Raw genomic sequence first — 17,568 nt, 5'->3', positions numbered from 1 at the left:
AGGAGTGCGGACCCTTCATGTGAGGAGTGTGGGTGCAATGAATCTGCACTCACTCTCCCCGGGTCCACAGCAGCAGAGTCCATGTCGTAATGGTTGCTACCAAAGCTGCAATGCCCTGCTCATGAGGTAAGGGCATGCCTAATCAGGAGAACTACTGTAGAGGAAGCTCTGCTCACTGGTATATAGGTGCTCAGAGGTAATAATAGATAAAATTAGTGAGTAACCTCGGCACTCTATATCTCCCAGACTAAGTCAGTAAGTCACAACGGATAGTAATGCAAAATCACTCTTTATTGGTCCGTATTAAGAAAATTTTTTTTTCATAAGCATATATGTTTTTGTCCAAAACAAGTTACAAATGACGTTTCGGCCTGAGCCTTCGTCAGATTGGACTTATCTGCATGTAATCATGAAAAATGACAATAATCAGTATCACATAAGAGTGAGAGAACAATAACATAAACTCGAACAATGTAGAGGTACAATTGGGATGCAGCAAAAAAATTGCAACACAGCAAGAAATGAAACACATGATACAAATGTCATAATACAGTACAAGGACAATATAGTAATGACAAATATGGGGTCAGAGTAGACTTAGACAGCTCTGGTACGAAAGAGATGTCAATCATAAAGTAACATGTGCAGTAGGTGTAGAGCTACACTATGCATGGCAGAGCTAATGGGTAGACCGACCATAGAAAAAGTAGAGAAAAAGTGGAGAAAAAGTGGAGAATAAGTGGAACATAAGAGGAGAAAAAGTGGAGAAAAAGTGGAGAAAAAAGTGGAGAAAAAGTGGAGAAAAAGTGGAGAAAAAGTGGAGAAAAAGTGGAGAAAAAGTGGAGATTAAGAGGAGAAAAAGTGGAGAAAAAAGTGGAGAAAAAGTGGAGAAAAAGTGGAGCATAAGTGGAGAAAAAGTGGAGAAAAAGTGGAGAAAAAGTGGAGCATAAGAGGAGAAAAAGTGGAGAAAAAAGTGGAGAAAAAGTGGAGAAAAAGTGGAGCATAAGAGGAGAAAAAGTGGAGAAAAAGTGGAGAAAAAGTGGAGCATAAGAGGAGAAAAAGTGGAGAAAAAGTGGAGAAAAAGTGGAGCATAAGAGGAGAAAAAGTGGAGATTAAGAGGAGAAAAAGTGGAGAAAAAGTGGAGCATAAGAGGAGAAAAAGTGGAGAAAAAGTGGAGAAAAAGTGGAGAAAAAGTGGAGAAAAAGTGGAGCATAAGAGGAGAAAAAGTGGAGATTAAGAGGAGAAAAAGTGGAGAAAAAGTGGAGAAAAAGTGGAGAAAAAGTGGAGCATAAGAGGAGAAAAAGTGGAGAAAAAAGTGGAGAAAAAGTGGAGAAAAAGTGGAGAAAAAGTGGAGATTAAGAGGAGAAAAAGTGGAGCATAAGAGGAGAAAAAGTGGAGAAAAAAGTGGAGAAAAAGTGGAGAAAGTGGAGAAAAAAATGGAGAAAAAGTGGAGAAAAAGTGGAGAAAAAGTGGAGAATAAGAGGAGAAAAAGTGGAGAAAAAGTGGAGAAAAAGTGGAGAATAAGAGGAGAAAAAGTGGAGAATAAGTGGAGAAAAAAATGGAGAAAAAGTGGAGAAAAAGTGGAGAAAAAGTGGAGCATAAGAGGAGAAAAAGTGGAGAAAAAGTGGAGAAAAAGTGGAGAATAAGAGGAGAAAAAGTGGAGAAAAAGTGGAGAAAAAGTGGAGAATAAGAGGAGAAAAAGTGGAGAATAAGTGGAGAAAAAAATGGAGAAAAAGTGGAGAAAAAGTGGAGAAAAAGTGGAGCATAAGAGGAGAAAAAGTGGAGAAAAAGTGGAGAAAAAGTGGAGAAAAAGTGGAGAAAAAGTGGAGCATAAGAGGAGAAAAGGTGGAGAAAAAAGTGGAGAAAAAGTGGAGAAAAAGTGGAGCATAAGAGGAGAAAAAGTGGAGAAAAAGTGGAGAAAAAGTGGAGCATAAGAGGAGAAAAAGTGGAGAAAAAGTGGAGAAAAAGTGGAGCATAAGAGGAGAAAAAGTGGAGAAAAAGTGGAGAAAAAAGTGGAGAAAAAGTGGAGAAAAAGTGGAGAAAAAGTGGAGAAAAAGTGGAGAAAAAGTGGAGAAAAAGTGGAGCATAAGAGGAGAAAAAGTGGAGAAAAAAGTGGAGAAAACGTGGAGAAAACGTGGAGAAAAAGTGGAGAAAAAGTGGAGAAAAAGTGGAGCATGAGAGGAGAAAAAGTGGAGAAAAAGTGGAGAAAAAAGTGGAGAAAAAGTGGAGAAAAAGTGGAGAAAAAGTGGAGATTAAGAGGAGAAAAAGTGGAGAAAAAGTGGAGAAAAAGTGGAGCATAAGAGGAGAAAAAGTGGAGAAAAAAGTGGAGAAAACGTGGAGAAAACGTGGAGAAAAAGTGGAGAAAAAGTGGAGAAAAAGTGGAGAAAAAGTGGAGCATAAGAGGAGAAAAAGTGGAGAAAAAAGTGGAGAAAACGTGGAGAAAAAGTGGAGAAAAAGTGGAGAAAAAGTGGAGCATAAGAGGAGAAAAAGTGGAGATTAAGAGGAGAAAAAGTGGAGAAAAAGTGGAGAAAAAGTGGAGAAAAAGTGGAGCATAAGAGGAGAAAAAGTGGAGAAAAAAGTGGAGAAAAAGTGGAGAAAAAGTGGAGAAAAAGTGGAGATTAAGAGGAGAAAAAGTGGAGCATAAGAGGAGAAAAAGTGGAGAAAAAAGTGGAGAAAAAGTGGAGAAAGTGGAGAAAAAAATGGAGAAAAAGTGGAGAAAAAGTGGAGAAAAAGTGGAGAATAAGAGGAGAAAAAGTGGAGAAAAAGTGGAGAAAAAGTGGAGAATAAGAGGAGAAAAAGTGGAGAATAAGTGGAGAAAAAAATGGAGAAAAAGTGGAGAAAAAGTGGAGAAAAAGTGGAGCATAAGAGGAGAAAAAGTGGAGAAAAAGTGGAGAAAAAGTGGAGCATAAGAGGAGAAAAAGTGGAGAAAAAAGTGGAGAAAAAGTGGAGAAAAAGTGGAGCATAAGAGGAGAAAAAGTGGAGAAAAAGTGGAGAAAAAGTGGAGCATAAGAGGAGAAAAAGTGGAGAAAAAGTGGAGAAAAAGTGGAGCATAAGAGGAGAAAAAGTGGAGAAAAAGCGGAGAAAAAAGTGGAGAAAAAGTGGAGAAAAAGTGGAGAAAAAGTGGAGAAAAAGTGGAGATTAAGAGGAGAAAAAGTGGAGAAAAAGTGGAGAAAAAGTGGAGCATAAGAGGAGAAAAAGTGGAGAAAAAAGTGGAGAAAACGTGGCGAAAACGTGGAGAAAAAGTGGAGAAAAAGTGGAGAAAAAGTGGAGCATAAGAGGAGAAAAAGTGGAGAAAAAAGTGGAGAAAACGTGGAGAAAAAGTGGAGAAAAAGTGGAGAAAAAGTGGAGCATAAGAGGAGAAAAAGTGGAGATTAAGAGGAGAAAAAGTGGAGAAAAAGTGGAGAAAAAGTGGAGAAAAAGTGGAGAAAAAGTGGAGCATAAGAGGAGAAAAAGTGGAGAAAAAAGTGGAGAAAAAGTGGAGAAAAAGTGGAGAAAAAGTGGAGATTAAGAGGAGAAAAAGTGGAGCATAAGAGGAGAAAAAGTGGAGAAAAAAGTGGAGAAAAAGTGGAGAAAGTGGAGAAAAAAATGGAGAAAAAGTGGAGAAAAAGTGGAGAAAAAGTGGAGAATAAGAGGAGAAAAAGTGGAGAAAAAGTGGAGAAAAAGTGGAGAATAAGAGGAGAAAAAGTGGAGAATAAGTGGAGAAAAAAATGGAGAAAAAGTGGAGAAAAAGTGGAGAGAAAGTGGAGAAAAAAATGGAGAAAAAGTGGAACACCCTTTGGTACCTTTCATGTGGCACTAAGGGGTGCTTAGCTTTGTATTTAGCCAAAAAAATGAAAAAAAAATGACATAGGGTTCCCCCTAGTTTTGTAGCCAGCTAGGGTAAAGCAGACGGCTGCAGCCTGCAGACCACAGCTGGCAACCTCACCTTGGCTGGTAATCCAAAACTGAGGGCACCCCACGCTGTTATTTTAAATTAAATAAATAATTAAAAAAAAAAACACGTAGGGGTAACACAAAATTGGATCACCAGCCAAGGTAAAGCAGACAGCTGGGGCCTGATATTCTCAGACTAGGGAGGTCCATGGTTATTGGAATCTCCCCAGCCTAAAAATAGCAGGCCGCAGCCGCCCCAGAAGTGGCGCATCCATTAGATGCGCCAATCCTGGTGCTTCGCCCCAGCTCATCCCGCGCCCTGGTGCGGTGGCAAACGGGGTAATATTTGGGGTTAATACCAGATGTGTAATGTCACCTGGCATCAAGCCCTGGGGTTGGTGAGGTCAGGCGTCTATCAGATACCCGACATCACCAACCCAGTCAGTAATAAAAAAAAAATAGACGACAAACACATTTTTATTTGAAAAAACACTCCCCAAAACATTCCCTCTTTAACCAATTTATTAGATTGAAAAACAAATCCAGGTCTGGTGTAATCCAAGGGGTTGCCATGACGATGCACACTGTCCCAGTCAATGAAGAGCAGGATGTTCCCCATTGGCTGGGAGAGCAGTGCAGTGACCTGAGCTAACATCAATGGGTCAGCCCAGGTCACTGCAGGGGGGTGACAAGTGCTGCTGTCAGTGAGGTACATTACCTGCGCTGATCTCCAGCACACTGACAGCCCCTGTCACTGAGGTCAATGACCGGCGCCTTCACATCAAGTATCGCGAGAGGTCCGTGACGTCACCGCCAGTGTCAGTCTCGGGTCGGAAGCGATAGGTGATGTGACAAGCGGCGGCCATGGAGGACAGTGACAGCGCTGAGGTCGGGATGGCGGGACTTCATCACCGCAGGTAAGCCGAGCGAGCGAGCGAGCGGGCGGGCGGGCGGGGGGGGGGGGGGGTTGGTGGATGTGTGTGTGTGTGTTTGTGTATGTGTATGTATGTGTACATGCCGCGGGCAGGAGGGGGTGGAGCGAGCTGAGCGGGAAAGTGTGGGCTTCCTGCACGTAACTAAGATAAACATCGGGTTACTAACCAAAGCGCTTTGCTTGGATACCCGATGTTTATCTTGGTTACCAGCTTGTGGCAGGCTGCCAGCGATGGCTCCTGCTCACTGTAGCTGTAAAAAGCCCTGCTTTTTGCTGCTAGAACCGTTCTCGAACGTATCTAGAACTATCGAGCTTTTAGCAAAAAGCTCGAGTTCTAGTTCGATCTCGAACAGCCCAAAAATCACTCGAGCCTAGAACTGGAGAACCACGAACCACGAACCGCGCTCAACTCTACTAATGATGTACTGTATAAATCATTTATCTGCAGCCTCTGGTCTACTTAACACTTCTCTTGGAGTGCTGGACTATGTCAGTTCAGTGCCCTATACATCTCTGATTGAACAATTTGCAGCATTTCTCATCATACTTATTTAATTTCTGCATATTGCTGTTCTCAAAAGTTTACATACCCGGCAGATTTTTTGCTTTTTTGTCCTTTTTTCAGAGAAAATGAATGAGAACACAAACTTTCTTTTTCAGTTATGGTTAGTGCGTGGGTGAAGCCATTTATTGTCAATCTACTGTATTTTCTCTTTTTAAATCATAATGACAACCAAAAACATCCAAATGACCCTGATCAAAAGTTCACATACCCTGGTCATTTTATCCTGATAATATGCACAGAAGTTGACACAAATGGGTTTGAATGGCTAAGGCTGCTTTCACACCTCCGGTTTCTGCAATGCGGCACACTCCGGCACTTTGCAGGAAAATCGCAACCGTTTTTTTTTGCTGCCGGTTGCGATTTTCCTGCATAGACTTTAATTAATGCCGCATTGTGCCGCATGGCCTTGCGTTCCGTCCGGTTTTTGCCGCATGCGGCAGATTTAGCCGATGCGGCGGCCGGATGGAACGTTGCCTGGCACGTTTTTTCGTGCGGCAAAAAAAAACCGCATCGCGCCGCATTCGGCCGATGCGGCGCATTTTTCAATGCATGCCTATGGCGGCCGGATGCGGCGCGATGCGGCAATAACCGCATCCGGCCGCTGCATGCGGTTTTTGCCACTGCGCATGCTCAGTAGCATGCCGCAAGCGGCAAAAACCGGACGGGCCGCAAGGGAAAAACTTATGCAAAGGATGCGGTGTTTTCACCGCATCCGTTGCATAGCTTGCACAGCCGGATTGAGCCGCAGAGCTCAAGCCGGATGTGTGAAAGCAGCCTAAGAAAGGTAACATCCTCACCTGTAACATGTCTGCTTGTAACCAGTGTGTATGCATAAAAGCTGAGTGAGTTTCTGGAATCCAGACAGACTCTAGACTTTCTAGACTTTCATCCAACCACTGACATTTCTGGATTGTGAGTCATGGGGAAAGCAAAAGAATTGTCAATGGATCTGTGGGAAAAGATAGCTGAACTGTATAAAAGGGGTACAAATAGATATCCAAGTAATTGATAATGCCAGTTAGCAGTGTTCAATCTGAGATTAACAAATGGAAAATCAGGGGCTCTGTAAAAACCAAACTACAATCAGGGAGATCAACAAAAAATTTGTCCACAACTGCCAGAAAAATAGTTCGATATGCAAAGAAAACCCACAAATAACATCAGCTGAAATACAGGACTCCCTGAAAACTAGCGGTGTGGCTGTTTCAAGATGCACAATAAGGAGGCACTTGAAGAAAAATGGGCTGCATGGTCGCCAAAAGAAAGCCATTACTGCATAAAATGCCACAAAGTATCAAACAGCACAGAGAAAAGCCTTCAAACATTTGGAACAAGGTAATTTGGAGGGATGAGACCAAAATCGAACTTTTTGGCGACAACCATAAACATTACATTTGGAGAGGTGTCAATAAGGCCTATGATGAAAGGAACATCATTCCTAATGTAAAGCATGGAGGTGGATCGCTGAGGATGTGGGGATGTGTGAGCTTCAAAGGCACAGGAAACTTGATCAAAGTTGAAGGAAAGATGAATGCAGCGTGTTATCAGCAAATACTGGAGGCAAATTTGCACTCATCAGTCCAGAAGCTACGCATGGGACGTATTCAGATGTTCCAACATAACAACGATCCAAAACATAAGGCCAAGTTGACCTGTCATTGGCTACAGCAGAACAAAGTGAAGGTTCTGGAGTGGCTATCTCAGTCTCCTGACCTCAATATCATTGAGCCACTCTGGGGAGAAGTCAAGCACGCAATTCATGAAAGAGAGCCCAGGAATTTACAGGAACAGTAGGCTTTTGCCAAGAAGAATGGGCAGCTTTACCATCTGAGCCTCATCCACAACTACCACAAAAGACTTCAAGCTGTCATTGCTGTTAGAGGGGGAAATACACAGTATTAGGAACTGGAGTATGTGAACTTTTGATCAGGGTCATTTGGATGTTTTTGGTTATCATTAACCCCTTCACGACCGCGGGCCGTAAAATTACGTACTATTTTAACGTGACTTAACGACCAGGGACGTAATTTTACGGCCTAAACTTCATTTGATTGCCGTGGCCATAGCAACGGCTTTCAAATGATGTCCCCTGCTGTTTCTTACAGCAGGGGACCTTTGCTTGACCCCAGGGGGGGCGGCATCGCCACCCCCTATCGACGATCGATGTGATTGGCTGTTCAAATCTGAACCGCCAACCACATCGATCGCACTAATTTCGGCAAAAATAATGCCCGAATTAGTGCGATCCTGTGAGATCCAGCTATGAGATGCCGCAGCTGCAGCAGCATATCATAGGTGGACCTCAAACATGCCGCCCCCAGCCCCTGCAGCACTGATTGGAGCGATCGTGCTATGACGCGCAATCGCTCCAATCAGTGTGCAGTGGGGCGGTCTGATCTGCCGGTGGCCGCCCTCCCCAGGCCTGTGCTGGCCTGTGAGCCCTCCCCCAACATGTCTGCAGCGTGCAGTGGCTGGTACTTGTGGTACCACGCCACCGCTGCTGCTGCCGCCGCCGCCGTAGCTGAGGTCACCGCTGCTGCTGCACGTGAGTACTGTGCTCACTTTGCAGCCCCTGCGCGCTGCCGTGATAGCCCCTGCCGTGCCCCCCCCGCGATCTGCTCCCCCCAACCACCCCCCCCCCGACATCCCGATCCGCTCCCCCCGCGATCTGACTGCCTCCCCCATTATCTCTATTCTGCTTCTGCAGCTCCCTCTCCGGTCTCCCCCTCTGCTCTCCCCCCCTCCCCCTCTGCTCTCCCTCCTCCCCCTCTGCTCTCCCCCCCCCTCTGCTCTCAACCCCCCCTCTGCTCTCACCCCCCCCCTCTCCCCCTCTGCTCTCCCCCGACGTCCTCTTACCTGTCTTCACCAGCCTGATCACATCTGCGTCCATCGCTGGGTCCTTCCTGGGCATTCTGCTGATCTGCCTGCTGCTCCTGTAAAGCTGTCCATCTCTCTGCCATCTGTTCATCTGCAGCTCTTCTGGTCAGTGATCCTCCTGCTAGTCCTCTGGGTACTGTGAGTATAACTTTTTTTTTTTTTCCGTATCCCCTGTCCATTTTTACACCTCATCCGTCCGTGCGTCCTGCCAAGCGCTGATCAGGAATGCAGATAACGGATCGGCATCCCTGCTCAATTTTTGGCGTGACTTTTTTTTCCGTATCCCCGACGCTTTTTGTATCGCATCCGTCTGTGCGTCCCGCCAAGCGCTGATCAGGGATGCAGATAACGGATCGGCATCCCTGCTCAATTTTTGGCGTGACTTTTTTTTCCGTATCCCCGACGCTTTTTGTATCGCATCCGTCCGTGCGTCCCGCCAAGCGCTGATCAGGGATACAGATAACGGATCGGCATCCCTGCTCAATTTTTGGCGTGACTTTTTTTTCCGTATCCCCGACGCTTTTTGGATCCCATCCGTCCGTGCGTCCCGCCAAGCGCTGATCAGGGATGCACATAACGGATCGGCATCCATGGTCAATTTTTGGCGTGACTTTTTTCCGTATCCCCGACGCTTTTTGTATCGCATCCGTCCATGCGTCCCGCCAAGCGCTGATCAGGGATGCACATAACGGATCGGCATCCATGGTCAATTTTTGGCGTGACTTTTTTCCGTATCCCCGACGCTTTTTGTATCGCATCCGTCCGTGCGTCCCGCCGAGCGCTGATCAGGGATGCAGATAACGGATCTGCATCCGTGGTCAGTTTTTAGCGTGACTTTTTTCCGTATTCACGACGCTTTTTGTATCACATCCGTCCGTGCGTCCCAGAGAGCGCTGATTAGGGATGCAGATAACGGATCGGCATCCCTGCTCAATTTTTGGCGTGACTTTTTTCCGTATTTGCGACGCTTTTTGTATCGCATCCGTCCGTGCATCCCGCCAAGCGCTGATCAGGGATGCACATAACGGATCGGCATCCCTGCTCAATTTTTGGCGTGACTTTTTTCCGTATCTGCGACGCTTTTTGCATCGCATCCGACCGTGCGTCCTGCAGCGGCCGATCAGTGCACTGCGTCTGTGCGTTTGAAAAGTCAAATGGCGCTCCTTCTCTTCTGAGCCCCGCCATGCGCTCAAACAATTACTTTCCACCACATATGAGGTATCTGCGTACTCAGGAGAAATTGCACAATACGTTTTATGGTGCATTTTTTCCTGTTACCCTTGTGAAAAAAAAGCTACCTAGTTGAAGCAACCGTTTTGTGGTAAAAAAAAAAAATTTTCTTTTCACGGCTCAACGCTATAAACTTCTGTGAAGCCCCCAGGTGTTCAAAGTGCTCACCAAACATCTAGAAAAATTATTTGAGGGCTCTAGTTTACAAAATGGTGTCACTTGTGGGGGAGCTCCACTGTTTAGGCACCATAGGGGGTCTCCAAACGTGACATGGCGTCCGCTAATGATTCCAACCAATTTTGCTGTCAAATGGCGCTCCTTCTCTTCTGAGCCCCGCCATGCGCCCAAACAATTACTTTCCACCACATATGAGGTATCTGCGTACTCAGGAGAAAATGCACAATACGTTTTATGGTGCATTTTTTCCTGATAGCCTTGTGAAAAAAAAAGCTACCTAGTTGAAGCAACCGTTTTGTGGTAAAAAAAATTTTTTTTCTTTTCACGGCTCAACGCTATAAACTTCTGTGAAGCCCCCAGGTGTTCAAAGTGCTCACCAAACATCTAGAAAAATTATTTGAGGGCTCTAGTTTACAAAATGGTGTCACTTGTGGGGGAGCTCCACTGTTTAGGCACCATAGGGGGTCTCCAAACGTGACATGGCGTCCGCTAATGATTCCAACCAATTTTGCTGTCAAATGGCGCTCCTTCTCTTCTGAGCCCCGCCATGCGCCCAAACAATTACTTTCCACCACATATGAGGTATCTGCGTACTCAGGAGAAAATGCACAATACATTTTATGGTGCATTTTTTCCTGATAGCCTTGTGAAAAAAAAGCTACCTAGTTGAAGCAACCGTTTTGTGGTAACAAAAAATTTTTTTCTTTTCACGGCTCAACGCTATAAACTTCTGTGAAGCCCCCAGGTGTTCAAAGTGCTCACCAAACATCTAGAAAAATTATTTGAGGGCTCTAGTTTCCAAAATGGGGTGACTTGTGGGGGAGCTCCATTGTTTAGGCACCTCAGGAGGTCTTCATACCCCACATGGCGTCCGCTAATGAGTGCAGCTAATTTTGCACTCAAAAATTCAAATGGCGCTCCTTGCCTTCCGAGCACTGCCGTGTGTCCAAAGATTTGATTTCCACCACATATGAGGTATCTGCGTATTCAGGAGAAAATGCACAATACATTTTATGGTGCATTTTTTCCTGTTACCCTTGTGAAAAAAAAGCTACCTAGTTGAAGCAACCGTTTTGTTGTAAAAAAAATTTTTTTTCTTTTCACGGCTCAACGCTATAAACGTCTGTGAAGCCCCCAGGTGTTCAAAGTGCTCACCAAACATCTAGAACAATTATTTGAGGGCTCTAGTTTCCAAAATGGGGTCACTTGTGGGGGAGCTCCATTGTTTAGGCACCTCAGGGGGTCTTCAAACCCGACATGGCGTCCGCTAACAGGTGCAGCTAATTTTGCACTCAAAAATTCAAATGGCGCTCCTTGCCTTCCGAGCACTGCCGTGTGTCCAAACATTTGATTTCCACCACATATGAGGTATCTGCGTACTCAGGAGAAAATGCACAATACATTTTATGGTGCATTTTTTCCTGTTACCCTTGTGAAAAAAAAAGCTACCTAGTTGAAGCAACCGTTTTGTGGTGAAAAAGTTTTTTTTTCTTTTCACGGCTCAACGCTATAAACTTTTGTGAAGCCCCCAGGGGTTCAAAGTGCTCACCAAACATCTAGAAAAATTATTTGAGGGCTCTAGTTTCCAAAATGGGGTCACTTGTGGGGGAGCTCCATTGGTTAGGCACCTCAGGGGGTCTTCAAACCCGACATGGCGTCCGCTAATGAGTGCAGCTAATTTTGCGTTCAAAAATTCAAATGGCGCTCCTTCCCTTCCGAGCTCTGCCGTGCGCCCAAACAATTGATTTTTACCACATATGGGGTATCAGCGTACTCAGGAGAACATGCACAATAAATTGTATTGTGTACTTTCTCTTTTCTCCCTTGTAAAAATGAAAATTTTATGGCTAAAGTAACATTTTTGTGTTAAAAAGTAAAATTTTCATTTTTTCCTTCCACATTGCTTTGGTTCCTGTGAAGCACCTAAAGGGTTAATAAACTTATTGGATGTGGTTTTGAGCAGTGTGAGGGGTGTAGTTTTTAGAATGGGGTCACTTTTGGGTATTTTCTGTCACCTAGGCCTCTCAAAGTCACCTCAAATGTAATGTGGTCCCTAAAAAAAATTATTTTGTAAATTTTGTTGGAAAAATGAGAATTTGCTGATGACCTTTGACCCCTTCTAACTTCCTAACGGAAAAAAAATTTGTTTCGAAAATTGCGCTGATGTAAAGTAGACAAGTGGGAAATGTTATTTAGTAACTATTTTGTGTGACATATCTCTCAGATTTATGGGCATAAATTTTCAAAGTTTGAAAATTGAGAAATTTTCAAAATTTTCGCCAAATTTCCTAAATTTTCACAAATAAACGCAAAAAATATCGGCCTAAATTTACCTCTGACATGAAGTACAATATGTCACGAAAAAACAATCTCAGAATCGCCAGGATCCGTTGAAGCGTTCCAGAGTTATAACCTGTCAAAGTGACACTGGTCAGAATTGCAAAAAATGGCCCGGTCATTAGGGTGTTTTAGTGGCCGGGGGTGAAGGGGTTAAGATTTAAAAAGAGAAAACACGGTAGTTTGACAATAAATGGCTTTACCCAAACACACAAATAGTGTTATTATTTATATTCTCTGAAAAAAGGCAAGAAAGCAAAAACTCTGCTGGGGTAGGTAAACTTTTGAGCACAACTGTATATAAAATATACTTTTATACATCTTTCCACTTTAATTTTAATTGAAAACAATTTTCAAATGTCTCTAGATCATTCAACAGCTACATTTATGTTGGATTGTTGGCTATCAAAGAAAAAAAAGGTATAATATTATTATGGTACCTAATAACTATGTGACTAATAGTTTAGTTATTGTCTTACTATTAATTGATATGGTACATTCATTCTGAAAACTATAAATATGTCAATGATTTTATTTTAAAGCTTCAGGGTGTGTCAGTAAGATAATCGGTTCTTTCCAAATTTCATGAGTGACATAAACTACTAAAAAATATATGGATCTTGTTATGCAATATATCAATGAGACTGGAGTCATGTGCTCATCATAGGGCTTGATGCATCTATAAGGGATAAGCAGGTTACAATGCCAAAACTCCCCCTTTCCCCATTCCATATTTACTTAAATAAAGACGATAACCACGACTTTATTGCAGGAATGGCCACAGCTTTATTTAACCGTATATATGTATACCAAACTCGTGGCTCAACATGCCACCCAATTGTTAAACATAACCTTATACATATATACCCTTATAACCAAACCACCAATAGATCCGTCCGAGAGGCCAACCATCATTCCTAACCCCCCGGCCGTAACCTCCAACCGGCCCAGAGGACCACCTCGGCCGTGACCAACCGGCCCAAGGTGAGGGGTAACAACGTTCCATCGTTAATTACCCCTACCCAGAACCTGCGAGACCTCCGCCCACAAGTTCCCATCCAATCCAAAGCCACTCCCCTGGAGCGACTTCGTACCAACAAACCGACTGTCGGTACTCCCATCCTCTCTGACGGACCTATCACCCCGCTGTGACAACAAACAAAATTGTCTAATCAACCTTGTGTTGTTTTTTTTTTTATTTTATTTTTTAAAACCATCACCCTTGCCCTTTTTTTTTTTTATATATACGGGCGGGCGGGTGGGACACAAAATCTCCGGCGACAAAAGGGAGGCAACCTGGTCACCACCTCTCTTATACCTCCTACAACACCCCCACCCCTTTCCTGCTCTCCTCCAATCCCCCCTGCAGCTCTTTTCTACCAATCCTATGAGCCCATATATCACCCTGTCCCAACTAACCCACTTAACCCCTTACTACCCTGCACCCTCCCGATCGTCATGGGGTCCGTTCACCCCTATGGGGCTCACTGCCCGTCTTTCTTCAAGTAAGTCATTCACAAATGGTTTCCCAGGATTAACATATTGATGACCTATCTATAGGATAAGTCATTAATATCAGCTTAATGGGAGGCTGACTCCTAGCACTGGTTTCCCTGCACTAGCAGGAAAACCAGCATAGACAAAACTTGGTACTAGTGTAACGTGGCGTGGGGTGGTAGTCGGGGCCATGGTAATCATCTCTTATGCCCCTGCATGTTACAATAAGTTGAAGGTCTTGGTTGGGTGTGTGGACTTGTGCTCAAGGGGTGTTACACCACTGCAGGTCATATGATGCCATTGACTTCAGCTGGCAAGGACCAGATGGTAAAAGTTAAATGATAGACACTAGCGTTCCAAAATAAACTCTTTACTTAAAGGTAACTTGGTAGGAAGTACAGTGGGTACGGAAAGTATTCAGACACCTTTACATTTTTCACTTTGTTTCAGTGCAGCCAGTTGATATATTCAAAACAGTTAATTTTTTTCTCATTAATGTACACTCTGCACCCCATCTTGAGAGAAAAAAAAACTGAAATGTAGAAATTTTTGCAAATGTATTAAATTTATTAAACAAGAAAAACTGAAATATCACATGGTCATAAGTATTTATGTGGCGCCCTGGACAAGCCAGGGGCCACAGAGAACAACACCACCACACCCCACACTCCCGGTCAGGCACATCTAAGTCAGATAAAAACCCTTGTTGCCTTCCTCCAGGGGCTGATGTTCACACCAGGGGGGTGGGCCAGGTGGTTGGCCCCGTCCACCGAGGAGTTCACAGTCCTGGAGGCGGGAAAAGGTAGAGAGTTCTGTTTAGGAAGCGAAAGTGAGAGGAGTGAAGTGGCAGCTGAGCAGACTAAAGTTGGTCTGGGTGTGTGGCCCGGACAGATCAGCAAGGTTGGCAGACGTTGGTGACCGTCTGCAGGAGTGGCCTATCGGAGTTTACCGTAAGGACCGTGGACGGGCGGTGGCCCGGCGGTACCGGACCGGTACGCAAAGAGAAGTCAGGACCATCTGGCAGGGGCTTACGGACCCCGGCAAGGCTAGGAGTCGCCGTGAATTTGCCAAATCCGTTAGCGAAGGGAACCTCCTGGGTTTCCCAGCAGCCAAGTCCCGACAGAAGGCAACAGTCCAACCGAGAGAGGGAAACACAGTCACCGCCAAGGCTAAAGTTCCCAGGGCCAGAGCCTGCGGGCAAAAGAAGCTCCTCCAGCCCATAACCAAGCTGGGGAGTGGGTTACCGGTGGGAACCCATTGGAACCGTTTACAGTACGTAGGTGCATGGAAAGGCAGTCACCATCAACCTGCCGGGAGAAACAAAACCGCAGCTGTCTGTGGGACCCGTCCATCCAGCCGTGTGTTTTACCGAGAACTGTGTCCTCATCATTGGCTGAGTGAGTACCACCGTGCCGTGCAGCACAGCGCTGCCCCCGCGACCCTGCACCTCACCAGGCCCCATAACCCGCCTGCCATCCATCCCTACCCCATCACCGGGCCCCAGGACAACCAACCCCCTACCCACGGAGGGGAGAACTAACAACAAAGCTGCTCCCTGTCACCGCTCCCGGGATCCCCGTCTAGAGCAGCGGTGGTGTCACCAATATCACCACAACCGTGGGTGGCGTCACGGACAATCACCAAATCCCCCACCATCCAATCAATTCCCCCTTTTCACTCACGGGCGAGGAACGCCGCTCGAGTCCCCGGGATCCGGCCCACCGCTCGAGCCACCACCGAGCAGCGGCAGCCGCAGCAGCAGCAGCGGCCGGACCCGAGCAGTGGGAGAGCGCAGCGTCCCCTCCTCCGCCCGTGACAACTTGGCGTCACGAACAGGATCCTACCGTTCTACCAACTGGTGGAAGTGCGCCTTGTGTAACCGCCGGAGGTGTCTGGCCAAAAAATTTGTGAAGCCGCCATCTTGGGTGCGAAGAATTCCCGCTCGAGCGTCTCCTCAAGTAGTGGAGGGGCGAAGGCCAAAACCCCGATCCTGTAGAGGAGGAGCCGGAAAGAGACTAAGGGGGACTGACGGCGTCTGGCCGCATGTAGCCCGCGGCTATAAAAGCAGAGACGTCAGGACTCTGCGGCGATACTGGGTTTCTGAAATACCTCATTGCCAAGATGCACAGTCCGACTACCAACGATGACGCTTCCGCGCCCGGCACGGCGAAGTGGCTGAGAGACCGGACCGGCCCACATGCAGCTCCTCCTGGAGGAGTGGGAGACCGACATGGCGGACGTGGTGGCTGCTATGCGGAGACGTGAGGTGGAAGAGGATTTGGAGGAGCAGGTAAGGGACCCACGCCCCTGTATTCCCTGCACCCGCTCACCCTGCCTCCCTCCCCGCTACCCGCGTTAGCTGCTGCCGCCCCACCACTAGGCCCGCTACCTATTCAACCGGTAGCGATACCCTGCCAACCCGCCTCGGCGGACCGACTGGCTGCAGACACGCGGAGCCGGCCTGAATCACCCCTGTGGGAACTGCCAGGATTGCAGCCCCTTAGTGAAGACGTATCAGAGGCCCCGGCCAGGATGGCACCAGGCGTTGTGCCCGAGCCCGGGACCGTGGAGTGGATGAAGGCCAGAATAATTGAGTTCAACTAACGCCAGCAGAACCAGATATGCCTTATGATGGAGCAGTGGACCAATGAGGTGGAGATGCTGATTGCGACTGCCCAGATGTGCGGGATGGGAACAGATGTGATGGAGCCGACAGGTGACCCACGTTCCTATGTCCTACCAGGACCGGCCACTGCGGCTGAGGGGCCCGGCCCAGTCTCGAACCACGCATCGCCCTTACCATTACTTATGGGGCGCCTCAGCGTGAATCCACCTGACCTACTGCCCCACACTACCGCAGAAGAATCTGATGTGCTGGATACGGGGAGCCGGGAGGCTGCGGCAGCTGGCGGCAACCCGCCTGACGCAGAGACAAGTGATAGTGACTCCAGCTCCGGTGCTGAGCCCACCCCTGGAACTGAGGCGGCAAGTGAGCGTCTCCGCTACGTGGGAGAACTGGTGGTTTATTACACCCCGTGTAATGGTGGAAACGGATACCGGGCACCCCTTTCACAGCAGGCCTGTCACTGCATGTTTGATATGCTGGTGGCGGAGGATGAGGCCGACTCAGAAGAATCCGACTAATGGCAGCGGAGCTCCACTGCAAGTTGTCCCCCGTTGAGACCATAAAAGTACCGTTTGAAAAAGGAATGAAAAAGAATAATCAACCGAGAAGAGTTAACTGATTGTCAGCTTGATTTGCACCGGTCGTTGCCGGCAACTGGTCCCCGTTGGGACCCCCTTTTCAAATTATGCGTATAAACTACTACGAACAGGCCCGAGAACTAGCTGGGCAACCACAAACTTGTGGCATGTAAATAATTTTGTTGTGGCTATACCGTTACCGCCTCCGGAGAGGCAGATTGGAGGAAGGGCCAGCAGTGGAGCAGGCTGGGGCCCAGCCACCACCGGAACCGGTGGCGATCCTCTGGGGGTTTCAGTTGTTCCCCATGGACGTGGGTCCCCTGAAAAGGACAGAACCCGCTCGGACAACTTGTGCTGGACTGGGGTCAAGGGGTGCTGCCTGTTTGCTTAGGGGCAGCATCAGGGCCAGGTTGCTTGGGTGGGAGAGAGCGGAAGCCGTAACCGTTACGCAACGTTTTAAGTAAGAGTACCTCCCGATGTGGGAAGATGTTATTTTACTTGTAATCACTGTTTTACCGTTATCTTTTCCAGTTGTGAAAATAAAACCGGTGATGGACGGGCAGCCCGCGGACGGTATGCATTTTACTAAGGGGGAATGTGGCACCCTGGACAAGCCAGGGGCCACAGAGAACAACACCACCACACCCTACACTCCCAGTCAGGCACATCTAAGTCAGATAAAAACCCATGTTGCCTTCCTCCAGGGGCTGATGTTCACACCAGGGGGGTGGGCCAGGCGGTTTGCCCCGCCCACCTAGGAGTTCACAGTCCTGGAGGCGGGAAAAGGTAGAGAGTTCTGTTTAGGAAGCGAAAGTGAGAGGAGTGAAGTGGCAGCTGAGCAGACTAAAGTTGGTCCGGGTGTGTGGCCCGGACA

The sequence above is a fragment of the Anomaloglossus baeobatrachus genome, chromosome 2, assembly GCF_048569485.1.
Source record: "Anomaloglossus baeobatrachus isolate aAnoBae1 chromosome 2, aAnoBae1.hap1, whole genome shotgun sequence".
NCBI lineage: Eukaryota > Metazoa > Chordata > Amphibia > Anura > Aromobatidae > Anomaloglossus > Anomaloglossus baeobatrachus.
The sequence above is the reverse complement of the archived record's forward strand: the minus strand, read 5'-3'. Positions refer to the sequence as shown.